Raw genomic sequence first — 23,179 nt, 5'->3', positions numbered from 1 at the left:
AAAAAAGGACATTCTTTCAATTTCTATTTTTGCCAAAAAGTTTTCCAAGTCTACATTTCCCTTCCGGATTGTTTTGATTTCTTCCCCCAACCCAGCCGCTCCTTCCTATAACACCAAAATCCTTTGTTTATTTTCTGTGATATGATGTTTAACTTCTCTGAGTTCTTCTTTGAGCTCTGTCATTTCTTTTTTCAAGTCATTTTGCCCCCTCATCAGTTCTTGAAACATTTCAGTAACAGAAAATTCTTTTGATCCTTCTCGAGACCCCCTCCTGCTATAACAATGATGTGATTTTTGTTTGTTGCATATTGGGACTGAAGGAGGCAGATGCAGGGGCTGAAAGTGACTTGCCCGTCGGTGGCCTCTTTGGCCCCATTTGTTCAAAGTTCAGAGATGTCTGCCTTTTTCCAAGGAAATGGCATCCGAGGATTGCGCAGCTGTGCCCTGTCCCCAAAATACAAAACAAAGCCGAAAGCATCCATTCACAGTTCCAGTTCCAAGGCACCGAGGCAAGCCAAATATAATAAGCAAAGTTCAGTAGAACCACATTTCGGGGAGGGATATCAGTTTCCCTCAGAGAGACTAATAAGGCTGAAGGCAGTTTCGAAGGGCAGGCTTCATTTATGATTAAACAAACAAAGAAGGGTGGGTGCCATCTTCGCTCCTCTTTCCACGGGGGAAAGAAAACAGAAATCTCTATCCAGGCTTTTAAAGGAGAAACGGCTGGATAGTCATTCCTGGCAATCGTGATAAAGATTTTTCACCATTGGCTAGCTCGGGTGACAGTTGAGCCTTTGTTCTCTCTCTTTTAAGAGAGATAGTACAAATGCCACATATTACAAGGGGGGTTAGAAAAAGAAACACCCCCCTCTAATCTCCATTCAAATAGGTTGAACACAAAGTTACAAAAGTCTGCTGCTTTTCCTTTGATCAATCAGAGAGTTTAGGATGGGTCCCCCATCGCCAGGATCCAGTCGCACTTCTCCAAGTACATTCTCTCCTCCGGGTCCATTCGGCAAAAGGGCGGGCAGTGCAGTGCTGTCCTGCGCCCCCCTCCGCTCCCCGGCTCCTAGGTGAAGCTGAAAAGCACCCCTGCCGGATGCCGGCAATTTTGGGGGGGCTCCAGCAAGCCGCCCTTCAGCAGGGTACCCCTTCAGGGCTCCCTGTGCACCTTATGGAGCCAGCCGGGGAGACGAGCGGTGGACAACATGTCCGTGGCCTACTAGTGATCTAGTAGAAAGGGAACAATCGTAATATGTTTACCAACAGGGATTTATTAAAGACATTCCAATTGTAAGGTGCAATTCACACAGTTGCTACCTTATTCTTTGTCTGTGGAGTGAAACATGGTAGGCCAAATGAAGTAAATAAATGTTAAGCAGATACACAGCAGAGGAAATACATGAAGGAATAGTGATGCTGACTCAAAGAATTTCGTAGACTCCTTGGTTTTCTAGCTGGATTTTGTCTTTGGGGTTTCTTAAGATGTTGGCTATTTTTTGGTCAGTGGTGAAGGCTGTCCTGATATTGTGCTTGTGGAGAATTTTGCTGATTTTATCTGTGGTGCCTTTGATGTAAGGGAGGAGGGCGATGCCATTGTCCTGTTCTGTGTCTTGGTTTTTTTGGGGAGTCTCCTTTTGGATTAGGTTGGTGATTTTTTTTTCTTTGGAATCCATTGGAGATTAATACGTTTATGAGTTTGTGTAATTCAATTTTCAGGTGGTCTTTGTTGGCTAGGCGTTTGGTTCTGGAGATGAGGGTCTTGGCTACAGAGTTGATCTGTGCAGGGTGGTGATGAGATGTAGCATGAAAAGGAAAACCGACTGGCTCTTTTATTGGGGAAATTGGGACTTGATTTACATATTGGTTGAGATGAAGGAATTCACCAGTGAATTCACTTTACAGTTTTCTTGTATACTCCCTACACTGATGGTTTAACATTAAAGTTTTGGGTTTTAAGAAAAGTGAAAGGAACCTTTAAATTTTAGTAAGAAAAACAGGGGTTTACAGCATTCTCTAAGTAGTTCTTTGAGTCAGCATTTTGCCCCAAACATTCTGGGTCCTTATTTTATTAACCTTGGAAGGATGGAAGGCTGAGTCAACCTTGAACCAGTCAGGATCTCGGGAATCAAACCCCTGACAGCATGAGCAGAGTTAGCCTGCAATACTTCATTCCAACCACTTCAACACCACTGCTGTTCAATTTAACAGTGGTAACCTCCATTGAGATTACAGATTTATTTGCAACAATTTTGAGATTATGGGCAAGTTCCATGAGAGAAGAGAGGCATGTTTGAACTATAAGCGCATAGAAAGGATGAGATTTGAGTAAATATATATCTTGCTTTGTAATATGGACCTTCTGGGGCTGATTTTAGTTCACCACATCTTCAAAACTATAAGATGATACTGTCATTTTTTTCCACTTTAATTTTCCTGTTAAGCAAGGTGATTGAGAGATTCCAGTTGTTCTCACTCCCAATTGTTAGTAGGAAGTAGTCCAGGTCAAAGCACCTATTCTGCATGGTGTGAAGCTGCAGAAGGCCCTATCAAGGCAGGAAGACAGTCCAAAATATTCAGTCTCACAGAATTAGTGGAAGGGGAGGGTGAGGGTGAGAGTTAGGGTTAGAGTTAGGGTTAGGGCCATAGGACCATATATATTTGTGTTACAACCCCTGGTATGCCCAAACATGGGAGGGAGCTCACTACTCCCCCTTTCTGTCCTTCGGCTCATTACAGAGGACCATCCAGGCAGAAAACCATATTTTTATTTTTAATGTTTATTTATTTATCTCTCTCTCTCTCTCTCTCTCTCTCTCTCTCTCTCTCACACACACACACACACACACACACACACAAACACACACACACTCACACACACACACACACATGCTGGTTTGGTTGTATTCGGGTCTTTTCCCGTGTAAGGTTTAGATTGCCTTGGCAACATTTCATCGAGATTTCACTCGCCATCTTCAGGCTGTTGCCTTTGGCTTAAAGTGTGACTGAGATGCCGTCTTTCTATAAATCTTGGTGGGAGGGGATGGAGTGCTGGCTTTGTTTCAGTAGGTGGAATGATTGGTTGTGTGGTTGTATCATGATTGATAGATTGGTGCACAAACCAGCAATGGTAATTCCAGTGGTAATCGGCACACTGGGTGCTATTCCAAAAGCACTGGAATTACATTTAAAACAGTTAAAGCTTGTATATTACGAAAATAAGTTACGACGTCCTAGGCCCCTGGGTGGGGTCCGACTAGTAATCAATGCCAAATCCGGCAAAACAACTGGCCGCTGTGATACAATCGTATAATAATAATAATAATAATAATAATAATAATAATAATAATAATAATAATAATAATAATAACAACAACAACAACAACAACAACAACAACAACAATAGCAATAACAATAACAATAACAACAACAACAATAATAATAACAACAACAATTACTATTATTATTATCAGCAAAATTATGTAGAATACAAGATAATAATAAATAACTGTGAAAAGAACGATGGACGAATGGATGGATGGATGAAAGGAAGGAAGGAAGGAAGGAAGGAAGGAAGGAAGGAAGGAAGGAAGGAAAGAAGGAAGGAAGGAAGGAAAACTTTAAAATTCATAATAAGAATGAAAAGAAACAAAAAAGGATGTTGGCATTTCTTCTGAAGCAAATATAAGTACATTTATAATATTAACTTAAAAGAGCTCATGTTTTTCTATTATCCATTTTTTTAATCATCAAAACCACAAATCATGACTGTATGTTTTTCTGTTTCATGCAAAGTTTATAAATAATTTTCTAACAATTTTTTTTTAGTTTAGTCTCCTCAGCACATTCATTATGTTCACCTTCTCTCGCTCCATTGTGGGTGGTGTTGACTTTTTCCACTTAAGGATACAATATTTTGCTTGCAGTTATCATATATGAAAGCAAAGCTTTATGAGTTTTATTCTAGTTACTTGTCAATTAGTCCAAAGAGAAAACTTTCAATGCATTCAATTTTAGCTTTATCCTCACATTCTTCTGGATTAATGCACTTATATAATGTCCATTTTAGAGCATTTTTTCAATGTTCACCAAACATGGTAAAACATCTATTACAACGGTCGCGGGGAGGAGGGGATGCGAGGACAGGATAAGATCCCAAGGTCGGTTGGGAGACCGCGGCTGTTGGTTACGCCCGGTCGCTTGTACCAACCCCTGCAGTCTAGGTGGACAGGTCCTACAGAGCCAGGGCCTGCGGCTGATGCTTTGCAACGCAAGGTCTGTCACCAACAAGGCCCCCCTCATTAATGAGTTGATCTCAGAGGGGGAGCTAGACCTTGCAGGGATAACAGAGACCTGGTTGGGCCACGAGGATGGTTTACCCCTCGTGGAAATGTGCCCACCGGGTTTCCGTGCATTCCATCAGCCTCGGGCCCTGGGTAAGGGTGGAGGGGTGGCGGTGGTTATGCGGGAATGTTTAGAGCCGAGGGAGTTCACTGTCCCTCAGATACCCGGGTGTGAGTCCCTTGGTGTGAACTGGGGCCCAGGGAGGCAGTGGGGCTTGCTGATTGTATACTTGGCTCCTCGCTATGCATCAGCAGCCCTGCCCGAGCTCCTCGAGCTAATCTCAGCGACGGCAGTTGAGACTCCCAGACTTTTGGTCATGGGGGACTTCAACTTGCCGTCAACGGGAGCGGCTTCCGAGGTGGCTCGGGAGTTCATGGCTTCCATGACGGCCATGGACCTGACCCAATTAGTGCAGGGCCCCACTCACGAAGGGGGCCACACACTGGACCTCATTTTTGTATCTGAACAGTGGACGAGTGATCTGGGAATAGGGGATTTAGTCATCACGCCCCTGTCATGGTCAGACCACTCATCCCTCCGGCTGGACTTCCCTGGCGCTATCCCCCACCGCGAGGAGGCGGAACCAGACTCTATAAACTGGTACCGCCCCAGGCACCTGATGGAATCTGATAGATTCCAGACGGAGCTTGGGCCAATTCCTGTAGCCTTGTCCCGCTCCCGCTCCGAGGACCTAGTGACTGCCTGGAATAGGGCGACGACTGGGGCCTTGGACCGGGTTGCGCCTTTGCGACCTCTCCTGTGGCATCGACCCACCCGGGCTCCTTGGTTTACTGAGGAGCTTAGGGTGATGAAGCGCCACAGGAGACGTCTAGAGAGCAGGTGGAGGTCCTCACGCTCCGAATCTGACCGAACACAGGTAAGAGCCTATTTGCGGACTTACCTTGTGGCAATAAGAGCGGCCAAACGTAGACACTGTGCTGCTCTTATTGCGTCCGCGGATAACCGCCCTGCCGCCCTGTTTAGGGTGACTCGCTCCCTTTTATCGCAGGGGGCGCGGGAGACACCCTTACAGGGTAGAGCAGAGGAGTTTGGGGAATATCTTCAGGACAAAATCGATCAGATCCGGAGCGGGTGGACCTCCGTCAGTGGACCGGACGGGCCGTCAGCAGCGAATCTTGAGAGACCATTCTAGGAGGAGTTTGACTCTGTTGCCCCCGAGGATTTGGACAGGTTGCGTGGACGGCTGCGACCCACCACTTGTTTAACGGACCCGTGCCCCTCCTGGCTGGTACTGGCAGCCTGGGAGGTGACACGAGGCTGGCTCCTGGGCCTGGTGAGCGCCTCACTGGGTGAGGGATACTTACCAACCGCCTTGAAAGAGGCGGTGGTGAGACCCTTGCTCAAGAGGCCTTCGCTCGACCCAATGGAGCTAGCTAACTATCGTCCAGTCTCCAACCTCCCCTTCTTGGCGAAGGTTGTTGAGAATGTGGTGGCGCAGCAATTTCCACGACACCTAGACGAATCCGATTATCTAGACCCACGCCAGTCCGGCTTCCGACCCGGGCACAGCACTGAGACAGCCTTGGTCGCGTTGGTTGATGATCTCTGGAGGGCCAGAGATAGGGGTTGTTCCTCTATCCTGGTCCTATTAGACCTCTCGGCGGCTTTTGATACCATCGACCATGGTATCCTATTGCGCCGGTTGGAGGGGATGGGAGTCGGAGGCACCGTTTTGCGGTGGTTCGGCTCCTACCTCTCCGACCGGAAGCAATGTGTGTTGACAGGGGGGCAGAGGTCGTCCCTGAGGCCACTCACTTGTGGGGTGCCACAGGGGTCGGTCCTCTCGCCTCTCCTGTTCAACGCATATGTGAAGCCGCTGGGTGAGATCATCCGTGGTTTTGGGGTTGAGTACCATCTTTACGCTGATGATACTCAGCTGTATATTTCAACCCCAAACCACCCCAACGAGGCTGTCGAAGTGATGTCCCGGTGTTTGGAAGCCGTCGGGGTCTGGATGGGGGACAACAGACTCAAACTCAACCCCTCCAAGACCGAGTGGCTGTGGTTACCGGCACCTCGGTTCAGCCAGCTGACTCCATCGCTGGCCATAGGGGGCGAACAACTGTCCCCTGTGGAGCGGGCGCGCAATTTGGGCGTCCTCCTTGATGCCCGGCTGTCAATGGAGGACCATGTGGCAGCCGTGGCAAGGGGGGCGTTCCACCAGGTTCGCCTGGTGCGCCAATTGCGCCCCCTACTGGACCGGAGTGCCCTGCGCACGGTCACTCATGCGCTGGTGACGTCTCGCCTGGACTACTGCAATGCCCTCTACATGGGGCTTCCCTTGGGACGCATCCGGAGACTGCAGCTAGTTCAGAACGCAGCCGCGCGGGTTATTATGGGACGTACACGTTACTCCCACGTAACACCTCTCCTGCGCGAGCTGCACTGGCTACCTGTGGCCTTTCGGGTGCGTTTCAAGGTATTGATCACCACCTTTAAAGCGCTCCATGGCAGAGGACCTAGTTATCTGCAGGATCGCATCCTACCACATACGTCCCTGCGACCTATCCGCTCACACAGGGAGGGGCTCCTCCTGGTGCCGTCTGCTAGGCAATGCCAGCGGGCGACACCTAGGAGTAGATCCTTCTCTGTGATGGGCCCAACCCTCTGGAATGACCTCCCCCCAGACATTCGAACTACCACCGACCTCCGTTCCTTCCGGCAAAAGTTAAAGACTCACCAATTTCAATCAGCTGGCCTGGCACTTTCTTAGTTTTACCTCCCAGGGATTTATTTTATTTTAGGGTTTGGGGTTTTAATTGTGATGTTTTTAGGTATTTATTTCTTAGTACAGCCTATCTCCCCCTCCAAATGTATTTTAAATGTAGCTTAAATGTATTTAATTACTATGACTGGTTTTATTGTATTGACTGTACACCGCCCCGAGTCCCTTTTTGGGAGAGGGGCGGTCTAAAAATCTAAGAAATAAATAAATAAATAAAAATAAATCTCCTTCCTTTCCTTTTTTTTCTTCATTTCATCAGAGATTTGAGCTACCTGGACAGTTTTTCTGATGACAAAACCAGAAATGATACACATACAATACAATACAATACAATACAATACAATACAATACAATACGATGCAATACAATACAATACAATAGCAGAGTTGGAAGGGACCTTGGAGGTCTTCTAGTCCAACCCCCTGCCTAGGCAGGAAACCCTATACCGTTTCAGACAAATAGCTATCCAACATCTTCTTAAAGACTTCCAGTGTTGGGACATTCACAACTTTTGGAGGCAAGCTGTTCCAATTATTAATTGTTCTAACTGTCAGGAAGTTTTTCCTCAATTCTAAGTTGCTTCTCTGCTTGACTAGTTTCCACCCATTGCTTCCTGTTCTACCCTCAGGTACCTTGGAGAATAGTTTGACTCCCTCTTGTGGCAACCCCTGAGACATTGGAAGACTGCTATCATGTCTCCACTAGTTCTTCTTTTCATTAAACTAGACATCCCCAGTTCCTTCAACCGTTCCTCATATGTTTTAGTTTCCATATCCTTTTCTTAAATAAATTATTTCTATTTCAAAAGGAGGATTTAACCTCCTGAAAGGTGGACTTTTCTGCTGAGATTTTCAGGGAAGAAACACAGAAATAAAAACTGCCACACTTCCAAAATTAGACAATATCTATTTAGAATTGATTTATTCCCACCCCCATAAGCCATGGTGTTTCATGTGCCAACATTGCCCCCTGGTGTCCAGAGTGAGGAGGGGACACATTTTTCTAATTCTCTGAGGAGATTCTTGAGGTCCAGATGTTTCCTCAATATGAGAATGTCAGTTTGGATATTTAGCAAGATCATCCTGAAGTTTCATTTTCAAGTTTCTGCCCTGATGGTAAATGAGAAAATGCCATTCAGTCTCTCTCCCCCCCTCAAAAGTCCAGAATCTGGGGCTGAATCAAGTTGAAGAACTGCTCTGAAGGTTTTTGTTTCGCTTCAGATTCACTTCTTCTCACTGTGCATCTAGCACAGTAATAGACAGCTGTGTCTTCTGGTTTGAGGCTGTTCATTTGCAGATAGAGCTGGCTTTTGGCATTGTCCCTGGAGATGGTGAAGCGTCCCTTGACTTTCTCTGAGTAGTAAGTGCTAGTTACCTCAATATATGCCACCCATTCCAGTCCTTTCCCTGGGGCCTGTCTCACCCAGGCCATGTAGTAGCTGCTGAAGGTGAATCCAGAGGCTTGGCAGGAGAGACGGAGGGACTCTCCAGGTCTTCTCACATCCCCTCCAGACTCCACCAATTGGACTTGAGAGTTGGCACCTAAAAAGAAAAGTTTATCAATAATCTCTCCTGTATACAAGAATCAAAATGGAAAGGAACAGAATAGGGAGCAAACAATTACCATGGAGGATTGCCAGTAAGGACAGCAAGTTCAGCCACAGAAGCATTTTTGCTCTGTGCAATGAATGGTGGGTAGTTGATAAGAAAAGATTCAGAGAAAGTGCACAAACTTTGTTTCAATGGGTGTAGCCTGAAAAGGAAAACTGACTGGCTCTTTTAAGGGGGAAATTGGGACTTGATTTGCATATTGGTTGAGATAAAAGAACTCACCAGTTCTTTCACTTTCCAGTTTTCTTGTATGCTCCCTACAGTCTTGATTTAACTTGATAACTTTTCAGTTTTAAGAAAAGTGAAAGGAACCTTTAAGTTAGAATAATAAAAACAAAGACTTGCACAAAAGTGATTCAAGGGAGCAAACAATGAACAAGCACTAAGCACATTTCAGAGAGGCATGTTAAAAAAAGAACTTGAAAACAGCAGCACATCTGAGTTCAGGAAAGGTTTTATACATTTCCCCCTTCAATGTGACATTTTGAAGCATCCCGAAAAAAAACTGAATGCAGATCAAGATGAGAAAAATAAAGTAATACCTTTGCATATAGGTTTATTTATTTATTTATTTTCAGTATTTATAGACCGCCCCCTCTCCCCGAAGGGACTCGGGACTTGCTAATTGAAGCATATAGGTTTGCCAGGTCTGCTTCCCCAAAATAGCGGACAAGCGGGGAGGGAGGTGTTAAGTAGTAAAAAAGTTAAAAAAAATTACACTTAAATTATATATTTTCTTACAAACATTTTAACATGTATTAAAAGAATCACTTCAAAACTTTACTTAAAATTCAAAACATCAAATGTATTATAACAACATGCAAAATATTAAATTACATTTTACTTTGATGTCGTGTGTCTTTTTTATTTGACTGTGCAGCTTTGATCAATTCTTTGTGTTTAAGGAGTAATTCTTTAATTTCTGTACAACGTTGAGAAATATTTAAAAAAATATACAAAGTTCACTTAGTACTCATTGTACCTCAAACGATGATACATTATTGAGTGTTCCAAAACATACCTATCCAACTAAGAAAAAAAGTATAATATAAAAATAATAGGTAAAGGCGAGTTAAGAAAAATAGTATGTAAATAATTTTATATACTTTTATTAAATGTCTTGTGAAACAATTGAGTATGATTAATATTTTTTTTCGGAGAATCGAGTTCAATGGATATTCGATCTTTGTCTCATTCTAACTTAGGAAAAAAAAAGACAAAACGCGATTCTCCTATCCTTATTCTCTTAGACTGTACAGCTTTAGATTACGTACCATTTCATCATCAAGCTTTTGAATAAAAAAATGTCCACTATATTGTGGGGAAAAAAATAGTGAACATAATGTGAAAAAAAGCGGAATGTCCGCTCAATTAGTGGACACCTGGCAACCTTATTGGCATAGTCAAAAATTCAATTTTGTCTACAATGAAGAAATGATATGTTTTAAATACAAATGTGGGTTCATGGTGGAAATTATAGTCCTTTTGAAATCTTTTGAGGGAATGTTTAAATAAGTCAGAAATGTAATAATCAGGTTTGGAAATGAGGCTGTATTTCTACACACTGGTTTATTTATTTGCCTTATTTCTCCCTGGCTGGCCAGCACAATTAAGTGTGACAATGCTACCCCCTGTAAGTGATGAGAAGGAAGTCAGCTACGATTCAAGGAAATTATCTGGAGGGGAAGAGAAGCAGAGGACAAATGAAGGGTCCCTAGGAGACAAAGGATATTCTTTTAAAGACAGTAAAATCCACATTCTGGACAGAGAGGAGGACCACTGGTTTGAAAGAGGAGTCAAATAAGCCTTTTCCATGAAGACTGTGTTGGGAGACATGTCCTTCTGGATTCAGTTCCAAGTGGGGAAAAAGACACTGGAAACATGAAGGCTGCTTGGAAAGATGGTTTTAATGGTGGACAGGATCGCATGGTTTGAGTTCCTGAACAGAAAAGGTAGATCCCATACTCCCAGATGTTGGGTGAAGAAGAAAGGAGAGAACTTGCTGAGAGTTCCTGGGTTTTTTATACTCACTGTTCAGCCCCACCTCTGTTTCCTGTTCCTGTGTAGGAAACGTATTCTGATTGGTTGTCATACTCCCAGGGATGGGGAATCTTAGCTAACTTTGTAGGCTGTGTGTCTTTTTGAGTCCCAAGCTTGGTTGAGTTCCCAGATGCCATGTGGTGCATTTCTGTAGGAGGCTAATCCTATCTTTTGTTATGTAGAGTAGACTATCTCAGGCCTTTTTTTAAACGGCCCATTAACAAAGGAGAGGGCTATTAAATCTGTTTTCTGCCTAAAAACAGGTTTCTTCATTTCTTATCCAGGGAAATATAATATCCTGCCTTTTCAATATTTCCCAGGATATTCCATTTTTCTAGGTGAGGGTTGGCTGCTAACTTCCTACAACTGAACCACCCTTTCTCAACAGAGAGGGATGGATATGACACCACCGATCACCTGTTTTACAACAGAGTCCTTGCAGCAGTCCCAAGAAGGTCCCACCCCTTTTAGCAGCATTCTGGTGACCATAGAGAAATCTCCACGTGACTCTCAGAAAGAGGGTTGAGGCCCATCAAGGTGATTGAGAAATTCTTATTGTTCTCACTCCCAGCTATTAGCAGGAGGTAGGCCAAGCCAAAACACCTCTTCTGTATAGTTTGAAGTTGTAGCAGCAGCTATCATGGCAGGAAAACAGTCCAAAATATTCAGTCTCAGAGAACTGCTGGGAGAAGGTCCGGCAATGACCACTGTAACCCTCCATTGGCTCAGCCAGAGCTTCAGGATTAAGGGGATTGAATATATACAATACAATACAATACAATACAATACAATACAATACAATACAATACAATACAATAGCAGAGTTGGAAGGGACCTTGGAGGTCTTCTAGTCCAACCCCCTGCCTAGGCAGGAAACCCTATACTGTTTCAGACAAATGGCTATCCAACATCTTCTTAAAGACTTCCAGTGTTGGGGCATTCACATCTTCTGGAGGCAAGCTGTTCCACTGATAAATTGTTCTAACTGTCAGGAAGTTTCTCCTCAGTTCTAAGTTGCTTCTCTCCTTGATTAGTTTCCACCCATTGCTTCTTGTTCTACCCTCAGGTGCCTTGGAGAATAGTTTGACTCCCTCTTCTTTGGGGCAACCTCTGAGACATCGAAAACACTGCTATCATGTCTCCCCTAGTCCTTCTTTCTCTTAAACTAGACATGTACCCAGTTCCTGCAACCGTTCTTCATATGTTTTAGTCTCCAGTCCCCAAATCCTCTTTGTTGCTCTTCTCTTCACTCTTTCTAGAGTCTCCACATTTTTTCTACATTGTGGTGATATATTTAATGTAGAAGAAACAAAAAAAAAGAGCAATATATACAATGAAATTAAATTGAAGAATATTGCCAATGCATAGACTCAAAGAGGACTGAACTGCAAAATGTATCAAGGATGATCCATATTTTTGCATGAAATACATTTTAACTTTATAAAAGAAGTACCCGTCTACTGACCATAGACCTTTTTTTTTCTCCCTACCAAACTGCTAACCAATACTTAGGCCGAGATCAGCCTTGAGTTTCCAAGGGGGTTTATTGGCTCTTCCAAATGCACAAATTCAGGTTTCTGTCATAAACTCATACATTTCTACAGCTGCTCTGAGGAAAAGGTTTTTGTTTGGCATCAGATTCACTTCCTCTCACTGTGTGTTATGCAGTAATAAACTGCCGTGTCCTCTGATTTTAGATTGTCCATTTGCAAATGCAGCTGGCTGCGGGAATCATCTCTGGAGATGGTGAAACGCCCCTTGACTTTATCCGAGTACAGAATTGGAGATGAGGATGTCCCTATCCTTGCAAACCACTCCAGTCCTTTCCCTGGAGCCTGCCTCACCCATTCCATGTAGTAGCTGCTGAAGGTGAATCCAGAGGCTTGGCAGGAGAGATGGAGGGACTCCCCAGGTCTTCTCACATCCCCTCCAGACTCCACCAACTGCCCCTCTGAATGGACACCTAGAAAGAAGGGAGTGTCAGTAACACCTCCGTATACAAGAAGAGCAAACTGAACGACAAAGAGAAACATGTAGGAACACAAGACTAACAATATAGAGTAAGATTTGGTTTACTGTTTTCTTCTATAAATTCGTTGTACAATGTTATATAAATGAGTACCGTGCTGGGATCTCTACCAGCAGTATGAAAGATGCCAAAAAAATTTGTATACCTATTTACCCTTCCCTATATATTTGAAAACCAATAAAACTTTGTTTTTTTAAAAAAAAAGAAGAGCAAACTGAAGAAAATACTAAAGGGAGAAGCATTACCTTGAAGGGCTGCTAGTAAGAAGACCAACTTTGGCCACAGATTCATTCTTGCTCCCTCTAATGAACGGAGGGGAATCAACTGCAAAGGATTCAGGGAAATGTTCAAACTTTGTTTTACAGGAAACCAGTTGGCCGCTTTAAAGTGGAAATTGGGCCCTGTTTTACATATTGCTTCAGATAAAAGAGCTCTTCAGGGCATTCACCTATAAAATTCTTTGTAACATGATTTTCACCGCACATTAGAGAAACACAAACACACAAAAAGAAAGAGAAAGATGCACAGTCAAGAGAGGAACATTTGCTAACTTTTAGTAGAGTTGGAAGGGAGCTTGGAGGTCTTCTAGTCCAACTCCCTGCCTAGGCAGGAGGCCCTATACCGTTTCAGACAAATGGCTATCCAACATCTTCTTAAAGACTTCCAGTGTTGGGGCATCAACAACTTCTGAAGGCAACTTCTGTTCCACTGATTAATTGTTCTAACTGTCAGGAAGTTTCTCCTCAGTTCTAAGTTGCTTCTCTCCTTGATTAGTTTCCACCCATTGCTTCTTGTTCTACCCATTGCTTCTTGTTCTACGCTTTATCATTATGTCCCAATACTGTTTTTCAAATGGCAACTTGATTTTTTAGCTGGAGAAATTTTTGCTTCCAAGCATCATCCAAGAAGGATGAGAAGTGAAATTATTTCAAGGAAAATAACCCAAGAAAGTCCAGTTGCCCTTTGAAAAGCACCTTTGGGACAACAAAGACCTGGATGTTTGAGAAGCTAACATAGAACATAGACATTTAACGGCAGAGCCCTTGCCCTTCAGAAAGAACTGCATGCTGATCAAGCCATAGGGCACAATTTCTAAGCCACATCTCAACGGCTCTGAAATATTTGAATCGCAAAGGGGTAATGAAAGATATTACAGGAAGAGTAAAAATAGCAGAACAATTTGGGGTCATTTTGTTTATTACATTGTTTTTTTTTTATCTGAGCAGTTTTATACATTTCACATTTATGTTGTTGTTTTTTTAGTTGCAATTTGTGTTTTGCTTCTATTGGTCACAGGTGCCCAGAGATGTTTCCTCAAGATGGATAGGCCTGCAAATCGAAATAATAACACGAATACTACAATATGAATACTATTAATAATAATTATCCTTGTTGATTGAAAAAGATAGAAAGACAGATGACAAGATTAGATAGATAGATAGATAGCTAGCTAGCTAGATAGATAGATAGATAGATAGATAGATAGATAGATAGATAGATAGATAGATAGATAGATAGATAGATAGACAGACAGACAGACAGACAGACAGACAGATAGAAGGATGGCTGGCTGGCTGGCTGGCTGGCTGGCTGGCTGGCTGGATGGATGGATGGATGGATGGATGGATGGACGGCACAGATGACAGAGATTAGATAGATAATAGATTAGATAGATGGATGGATGGATGAATGGATGGATGGACAGATGGCACAGATGACAGAGATTAGATAGATAGATAGATAGATAGATAGATAGATAGATAGATAGATAGGTAGGTAGGTAGGTAGGTAGATAGATAGATAGATAGATAGATAGATAGATAGATAGATAGATAGATAGATAGATGATAGATAGATAGATAGATAGATAGATAGATAGATAGATAGATAGATAGATAGATAGAAAGATAGATGGATGGCACAGATGACAGATATTAAATAGATAATAGATTAGATGGATGGATGGATGGATGGATGGATGGATGGATGGATGGATGGACAGACGGATGGCACAGATGACAGAGATTAGATAGATAGATAGATAGATAGATAGATAGATAGATAGATAGATAGATAGGTAGGTAGGTAGGTAGGTAGGTAGACAGACAGACAGACAGACAGACAGACAGACAGACAGACAGACAGACAAAAACAGCTAGTATCTGGTACAAAGGGACCAATAATAATATGTTTACCCAGAGGGTTTTATTAAAGATATTCCAATTATGTGCTGTAATTCACACTGTATTTACTGTACCTTATTTCATCTTTGGAACAGCGTAGATCTCCTATCTCCAATGCAGCCTTTTCAGCAATTCAAGAAGATTCCTCAACCAATTGTATCCTAATTCAGGTGACCTTGAGGACACAGATAAACCCCTAAGTTTAACCCCTAAGACCTCTCAGGGTGAGTGCTAATGACCAGATAACTGAAAAGGTATATATTAATCCTTCCAAACCCTTCCTCCATCCTTCCAAACTGTCAGGATCAAAGAAGCTTTGGAATGAGAAGCAAAATGTCTTCCTCAAGGAAAGACTACGAGTCCAGCTGTCTTTTGAAAACACACCTTTCAGACAACAGGTAGGAAGCACTATAAATGCATGTCGAAGGCAAGAAAAATGTATAACAAGTAGAAAAGAATTAAGCAGGGGAGAGTCCGTGATAAGCGAGAGATTGAAAGGGGATCAAGCTACAAAATAATATATGATACAATAATTGTAAATATTCAACTCAACTTCTACTGGTAATAAAATCTTTATTTTGGTTTAAGTAAAATTGCACAGTTGATTCTGTTGCCAAGATATTTCCTCCCACCCTCCAGACAAGTGCTAATGAGGTTCTTTTCATATTACCAAAAATATTACCAACAAACGCTCTGTCTTACAAATTGGCAAAAAAACCAACAACCCAGAAAACAAAATACAAGCTGGGTGTATATGACCTCAGAAATGACCCCCTCTGTCAAAAACCTTAGAGTACTGATCTCTAATGATTTAAGCCCCAGAAACCACTATAACAGCATTGCCAAAAAAGCATTAAGAGTTGTTAACCTAATCTTGCGTAGCTTCTCCTCTGGTAATATTGTAGTGCTAACCAGAGCATACAAAACCTTTGCTAGACCAATTCTCAAATACAGTTCATCTGTCTGGAACCCGCACTGCATACCGGACGTTAATACAATGTCGAGCAAGTCCAAAAATATTTCACGAGAAGAGTCCTCCACTCCTCTGCTCGCGACAGAAGATTCCATTCCTCAGAGGTCTGTAAGGGCCATGCATAAGATACCAAAGTGCCTACCATCCCTGTCCTAATGTTCCCATTTATTCATATCCATTTCATGTATTCATAATCATGTTTATCCTTATATCTGTTATCTTATACATGCTTGACAAATAAATACAATAAATGAATATTAAGCCAAGATCAGATCTTGGTTTCCATTTGAAACGATGCAGATTTATGGGCTGGTCCTCGGTTTGGAGGCCAGACATCCAAAGTTATGTGGCGGAATCAATTTGGAGAAGTGCTCAGAGGGCGAGAAAGTTCTTGATAGGCTTCAGATTCACTTCCTCTCGCTGTGTACCTCATTGCACAGTAATAGACAGCTGTGTCCTCTGGTTTGAGGCTGTTCATTTGCAGATACACGAGACTTTTGGCATTGTCCCTGGTCACGGTGAAGCGTCCTTTGACAGACTCTGCGTACTCTTGTTTACTGGCATCATACCAAATAGTTGCAATCCATTCCAGTCCTTTTCCTGGAGCTTGTCTCACCCAGGACATGCCGTAGCTTCCAAAGTTAAAACCAGAACCTTTGCAGGAAAGAGAGTCCGATTCTCCAGGTCTTTTCACATATTCTCCAGATTGTACCAGCTGAACACTGCAGTTAATACCTGGGAAGCAATAAGTATTGTTACATTCATTTATTTTTCGACTGGATGTGCATCCATGTATGTATATAATTATACTTTCAATTATAATAGGGATAGGATCAAGGTGTACAGAGAGGGATGGAGACAGAAGAAAAATTAACCTCACCTCTTAAGAGAGATAAACTGAAAATGAACTGCAGTAGAAAAAGAATACTACTGCTCATTTTTGGGGGGGGAGGATGTAAAATGTTTGTTGTCTGGAATGTGGCGCAAATGACACAGGATGTAGCTGTTTCTGAGGATTTTTAAAGAGGAAGCCTTTTCTGAATTTACATGCTGATTAATATAAAGAAGGCAATCTTTCTACATAGTGGCAGATCCCTCGCATCCTGGACACAAATTGTTTCAACTCCTACCCTCAAAACGACGCTATAGAGCACTGCACACCAACACAACTAGACACAAGAACAGTTTTTTTTTCCTGAACGCCATCACTCTGCTAAACAAATACATTACAATAGCAGAGTTGGAAGGGACCTTGGAGGTCTCCTAGTCCAACCCTCTGCCTAGGCAAGAAACCCTATACTGTTTCAGACAAATGGCTATCCAACATCTTCTTAAAGACTTCCAGTGTTAGGGCATTCACAACCTCTGGAGGCAACTTCTGTTCCACTGATTAATTGTTCAAACTGTCCGGAAGTTTCTCCTCAGTTCTAAGTTGTTTCACTCCTTGATTAGTTTCCACCCATTGCTTCTTGTTCTACCCTCAGGTGCCTTGGAGAACAGTTTGACTCCCTCTTCTATGTGGCAATCCCTGAGATATTGGAACACTGCTATCATGTCTCCCCTAGTCCTTCTTCTCATTAAACTAGACATACCCCGTTCCTGCAACAATTCTTCATATGTCTTAGTCTCCAGTCCCCTAATCAACTTTGTTGCTCTTCTCTGCACTCTTTCTAGAGTCTCCACATCTTTTCTACATCGTGGTGACTAAAACTGAATGCCGTATTCCAAGTGTGGCCTTACCAAGGCATTATAAAGTGGTATTAACACTTCACGTGATCTTGATAATAATTCCCCCACTACTGTCAGACTATTCACTAAGGCTGTATTACTATTATGATTAGTCTTATCATTGTTCCTATCACTCATCTCCCCCCACTTATGACTTCAGGACTGTAACTTTGTGGCTTGTATCCTTACGATTTATATTGATATTCATTGTTTCCTCATTGCTTATTGCCCTATGACTATCATTAAGTGTTGTACCTTATGATTTGTGATGAATGTATCTTGTCTTTTTTATGTACACTGAGAGCATCTGCATCAAAGACAAATGCCTTGTGTGTCCAATCACACTTGGCCAATAAAGGATTTGATTCTATTCTATTCTATTCTATTCTATTCTATTCCATTCCATTCCATTCCATTCCATTCCATTCCACTCTACTCTACTCTACTCTAGTCCATTCCATTCCACTCCACTCCACTCCACTCCACTCCACTCCACTCCACTCCACTCCACTCCACTCTACTCTACTCTACTCTACTCTACTCAACTCTACTTTATTTGTATAGTCTTTATTGTCATTGTAGAAAATAAATACGAAATTGGTTTTAGCCTCACTGGTTCAAAATTATAGCAGAAAAGAAGAAAAAGAAAAAGAAAACTAGTCATACATTTCCACGTGTGCGTGGAGTGATTGTGGTTGTGTTTAAGAGTCTGACAACCCAAGGATAGAATCTATTTTTAAACCCATTTGTTCAGCTGCCTATCCTTCGATGTCTTCTGCCTGATGGTAGAAGTGCGAAGAGACACTGACCAGGGTGTGAATCATCTCTGAGTATCTTCCTTACTCTGCTAAAGGAACGAGACCTGGCGAGGTCATCGAGTGGTGTTAGAGGGCAACTGATGGTTATTTGGGCTGAATTGATCACTCTCTGTAGTACCTTCCTGTCCGCAGCAGTTAAACCAGCCTATCAAACTATAATGCAGTAGGTGAGGACACTTGCTATTGTGGACCAATAGAATGAGGTCATCAGCCATTATTCCACTGGATTTTTTTGCAGGACTCTAAGGAAATGAAGTCTCCGTTGTGCCTTGCCAATCACAAAGAATGTGTTGTTTTTCCAGGTGAGCTTGACTAATAAGCACTCCCAAGAATTTAAAGGAGGAAACCCTCTCCACACAGCTTCCCTCAATATACAGTGGGCAGGTTCCTCTCTGTGTTATTCTATTCTATTTTGTTCTATTCTATTCTATTCTATTCTATTCTATGCTATTCTGGGGCTCATTTTACTTGGTCACACACCTCAAACTGCAGATTTTTTCCACTTTAATTTCCCTGTTAAGCAAGGTTCTTGAGAGATTTCTTCAAGGTTCTTGAGGGATTTCTTCAAGGTTCTTGAGGGATTTGCAAGAGTACACAGAGTCTGTCAAAGGATGCTTCACCGTGACCTAGATGTTAGTGTAGGTAGACCAAGTCAAGACATCCTCTTCTTTAATATGAAGTAATCGTTCAGCCTTTGCTTCACTTGCTTGCTACCGGCTGCCATAGAAACGGGGAGGATGGGGTATTTGAGGCATTTGGGATGGGAAACTAATGGTGCTGGAGGAGTTATCAGAGGGGAGGTTGGTTCTCAACATGTTCTGTGCATGCTGATGGCTCGTGTTTGGACTTGGTCAAAGTCAACTGTCTCTGCATACCAACTGAATGAAGAGTTTGAAGATGCACCCCACATGACAACTTAGGGAGTTGCAGATTGGCCATTGCTTTGGGGTGATTGGTGGGGAGGGTGCTGGGTAAATGTTTGCTATCTACATGTTTGCGCCTTTTTGGCTCAGATCTTGCTTTTCTTTCGCTGCTATCTTTTCATGACCAGTAAAAGTATCTTTAACTCCACAAACAATGGAGTTGGGAGTTTTCTTTCTTAGTTATTGAAGGAGGCATGCCTGACAGTTATAGCAGGAATGCCAAGCAATTATGTCATGGCAGGAGGATAATCCAAAATATTCAGGCCCAGTTTCTGGGAGAGGAGGTTTCCAGTTACCAATGTTTACCTCTGTTGGCTCAGCCCAGTTGAGGGGATAGAGCTTCAGGACTATATATTAACTAGCTGATAACTCGGTGTTGCCTGGGTATTTATTTATAGTGGAAAAATGTCTGGACCAAATAGTGGAAAAATGTCTGGACCAAATGTAATTTTTAATGTTGGATTTTCCCCCTTACCAGAGGGAGCCCCCTTGTGGAGTACTCTGAAGCTGCTACCATGGCAACTCCACTGTGCTGCACAGTAGAAGCCATTTTATGGCAGTACAGTAGAAGCCATTTTAAGGCAAAGCAGGCTGTGTCTTAACATCCCCCCCAAGGGATTTACCCCATAGTATTTGTTTCCAGAGAGTAAGTCATCTGTGTACCAAGTTTGAAATTGCTCGAGGCATTCCAGAGTTATGCTGCAACATACACACCTGCAAGCCTGAACCTGGGCTGTATTACATATTAGGCAGATATATTAGCCACTAAGCCACAGGCTCTCCTCCTTATCAGCTGAGCCAGGGAAATAGGTATGTATTTGTATTACAACCCCTGGTATGCCTAAATATGGAAGAGATCCAGGGAGAAAACTATATTTTCATTTTTATTTTAATGTTGCCTTTGCTATGTTTGTGTTGTATTTGTGCTGATAAATAAATAAAGGGAGACTAGTATAGATCTATTTCAAGCTATATAGCTCTCATCAGCTAGCCATACCTTTACTGGGATTTGAACCTGGGCTGTATTGCATATTAGGCAGATGTCTTAGCCACTCAGCCAACTTACCACAGGACAACTTGCTGTGGCCAACGCACCTCAGAACACTTCAAGAAAGACAGAAGTTAAATTAACTTCAATGGAACTGTGGCCAGTAATATTAAAATAAAGAAAGTCAATCCAGAATTACAAGAGTTACAATAAGGTTGACAAAACCATGGTCCCCAGTAATAAAAGTAAACGAATACAGCATTGAATTGTTCTGTGGTGAGTTGTCTCATCCCAAGTTGGCCGCAATGGTTGGCCATGGCCAATTGTCTATGGTGACTTGGCTGCAGCAGATTGTCCTAGATCCACACAGGCAAAGGTAAAGGTTCCTAACCCATATGAGCTAGTCGTTCCCGACTCTAGGGGGTGGTGCTCATCTCCGTTTCAAAGCCGAAGAGCCAGCGCTGTCGGAAGACGTCTCCATGGTCATGTGGCCCGAATGACTAAATGTCGAAGGGGCATGGAACACTGTTCCCTTCCCACCAAAGGTGGTCCTTATTTTTCTACTGGAATTTTTTACATGCTTTCAAACTCCTAGTTTGGCAGAAGCTGGGACAAGTAACGGGAGCTCTCTCAATTGCACTAGGGATTCCAAACGCCGAACTGCTGACTTTTTTGATTGACAAGCTAAGTGTCTTAGCCACTGAGCTACTTAGCCATCTAGATCCACACTTACAATGCAATTAAATTGAGGATAATAGTCAATATTGAGACTCGAAGAGGACTGAACTGCAAAATATATCCAGGATGAATTGTAGGATGTCAATCCATATTTCTCCCATTCATTAAATGTTAACTTTTAAAAACCGCCTAGTTTCATCTACTGACGAGAGATTCTCTTTTTCTTCCCTACCAAATTGTTAGCCAATTTCCACACAGCTTATTTTAAGATCAGTACTGCATTTCCACTTGCCATCCCGCCATCCACGTTCCAAACAGACAAATTTAACTTTCCCTAAAGACCTCCATTTGTACAGCTGCTCTGAGGAGAAGGTTCTTGCTTGGCCTCCGATGAACTTCCTGTCACTGTGACTCTCTCACACAGTAATAGACTCCTGTGTCCTCTGGTCTGAGATGATTCATTTGCAGATGCAGCTGGCTGAGGGAATCATCTCTGGAGATGGTGAAACGTCCGTTGACTTTGTCCGAGTAGCGAATCGGAGAGGAGGACAAACTGATCTCTGCCATCCATTCTGGCCTTTTCTCAGAAGCCTGTCTCACCCAGTGCATCTCAAAGCTGCTGAAGATGAATCCAGAGGCTTTGCAGGAGAGACGGAGGGACTCTCCAGGTCTTCTGACATTCCCTCCAGACTCCACCAATAGGGCCTGGGATTTGACATCTAAAAAGAAAGGTGTGTCAATCATCTCTCCTGCATACAACAATTAAAATGGAAAGAACCTAAATAGGGAGGAAACAATTACCTCCGAGGAACGCTAGTAGGGGCACCAGGTTTAGCCACGTAATCATTTTGGCAACCTGGAATGAATTGAGAGGAGTTGAATTCAAGAAGATGCTCAGAGTTTGTGTTGGTGGATGTAGCCTGAAAGGAGAACCAACTGGCTCCTTTATAGGGGATGTTGTGACTTGATTTACATATTGGTTAAGATAAAAGTGTTCCTTAGTGCGTCAACCATATAGTTTCCTTGCACACTCACTACTGAGGGGGGAGAAAGAAAGAAAGAAAGAAAGGAAGGAAGGAAGGAAGGAAGGAAGGAAAGAAAGAAAGAAAGAAAGAAAGAAAGAAAGAAAGAAAGAAAGAAAGAAAGAAAGAAAGAAAGTATAATAGTACTGCTCATTTTTGGGGGGATGCAATATGTTTGTTGTCTGGAAAGTGGCCCAAATGACACAGGACGTAACTTTTTCTGGAGATTTTTCAAAGGAAATTGTTAAAGAGGAATGCTTGATTAGTATAAAGTGGGCGACCTTTTTATATCATGGCAGACCCCTCTCATCCTGGACATAAATAGTTTCAACTCCCACCCTCAAAACGACACTATAGAGCACTGCACACAAAGACAACTTGACACAAGGACAGATTTTCCCCAACATCATCACTCTGCCAAAGAAATGATTCCCTCACCACTCTCAAACTGTTCACTAAGGCTGCTTTACTATTAGTCTTCTCATCGTTCCTATCTCCCCCAACTTATGACTGCAGGACTGTAACTTTGTTGTTTGTATCCTTCCGATTTATATTGATATTGATTGTTTCCTGATTGCTTATTTGTACCCTATGACTATCATTAAGTGTTGTACCTTATGATTCATGATGAATGTATCTTGTCTTTTTATCTACGCCGAGAGCATCTGCACCAAAGACAAATTCCTTGTATGTCCAATCACACTTGGCCAAAAAAGAATTCTATTCGATTCTATTCTGTACTGTTCTGTTCTGTTGCACTGTACTGCACTCCACTGCACTCCAATCCAATCCAATCCACTCCACTCCATTCTATTGCACTGTACTGCATTGCACTCCAATCCACTCCACTCCATTCTATTGTACTGCACTGCACGCACGCCACGCCACTCCATTCTATTTCATTGCACTGCACTGCACTGCATTCCATTCTAGTGTGCTGCGCTGCACTCCGGTGCGCTGCACTGCACTGCACTCCATTCCATTCTGCTGCCCTGCACTGCACTCTATTCCATTCCACTCCACTCCACTCCATTGCATTCTATTCTATTCTGGGGCTCATTTTACTTGGTTGCACACCTCAAACTGCAAGTCTGTAA

Source organism: Natrix helvetica (genome assembly GCF_964273705.1).
Source record: "Natrix helvetica genome assembly, chromosome: W".
NCBI lineage: Eukaryota > Metazoa > Chordata > Lepidosauria > Squamata > Natricidae > Natrix > Natrix helvetica.
The sequence above is the reverse complement of the archived record's forward strand: the minus strand, read 5'-3'. Positions refer to the sequence as shown.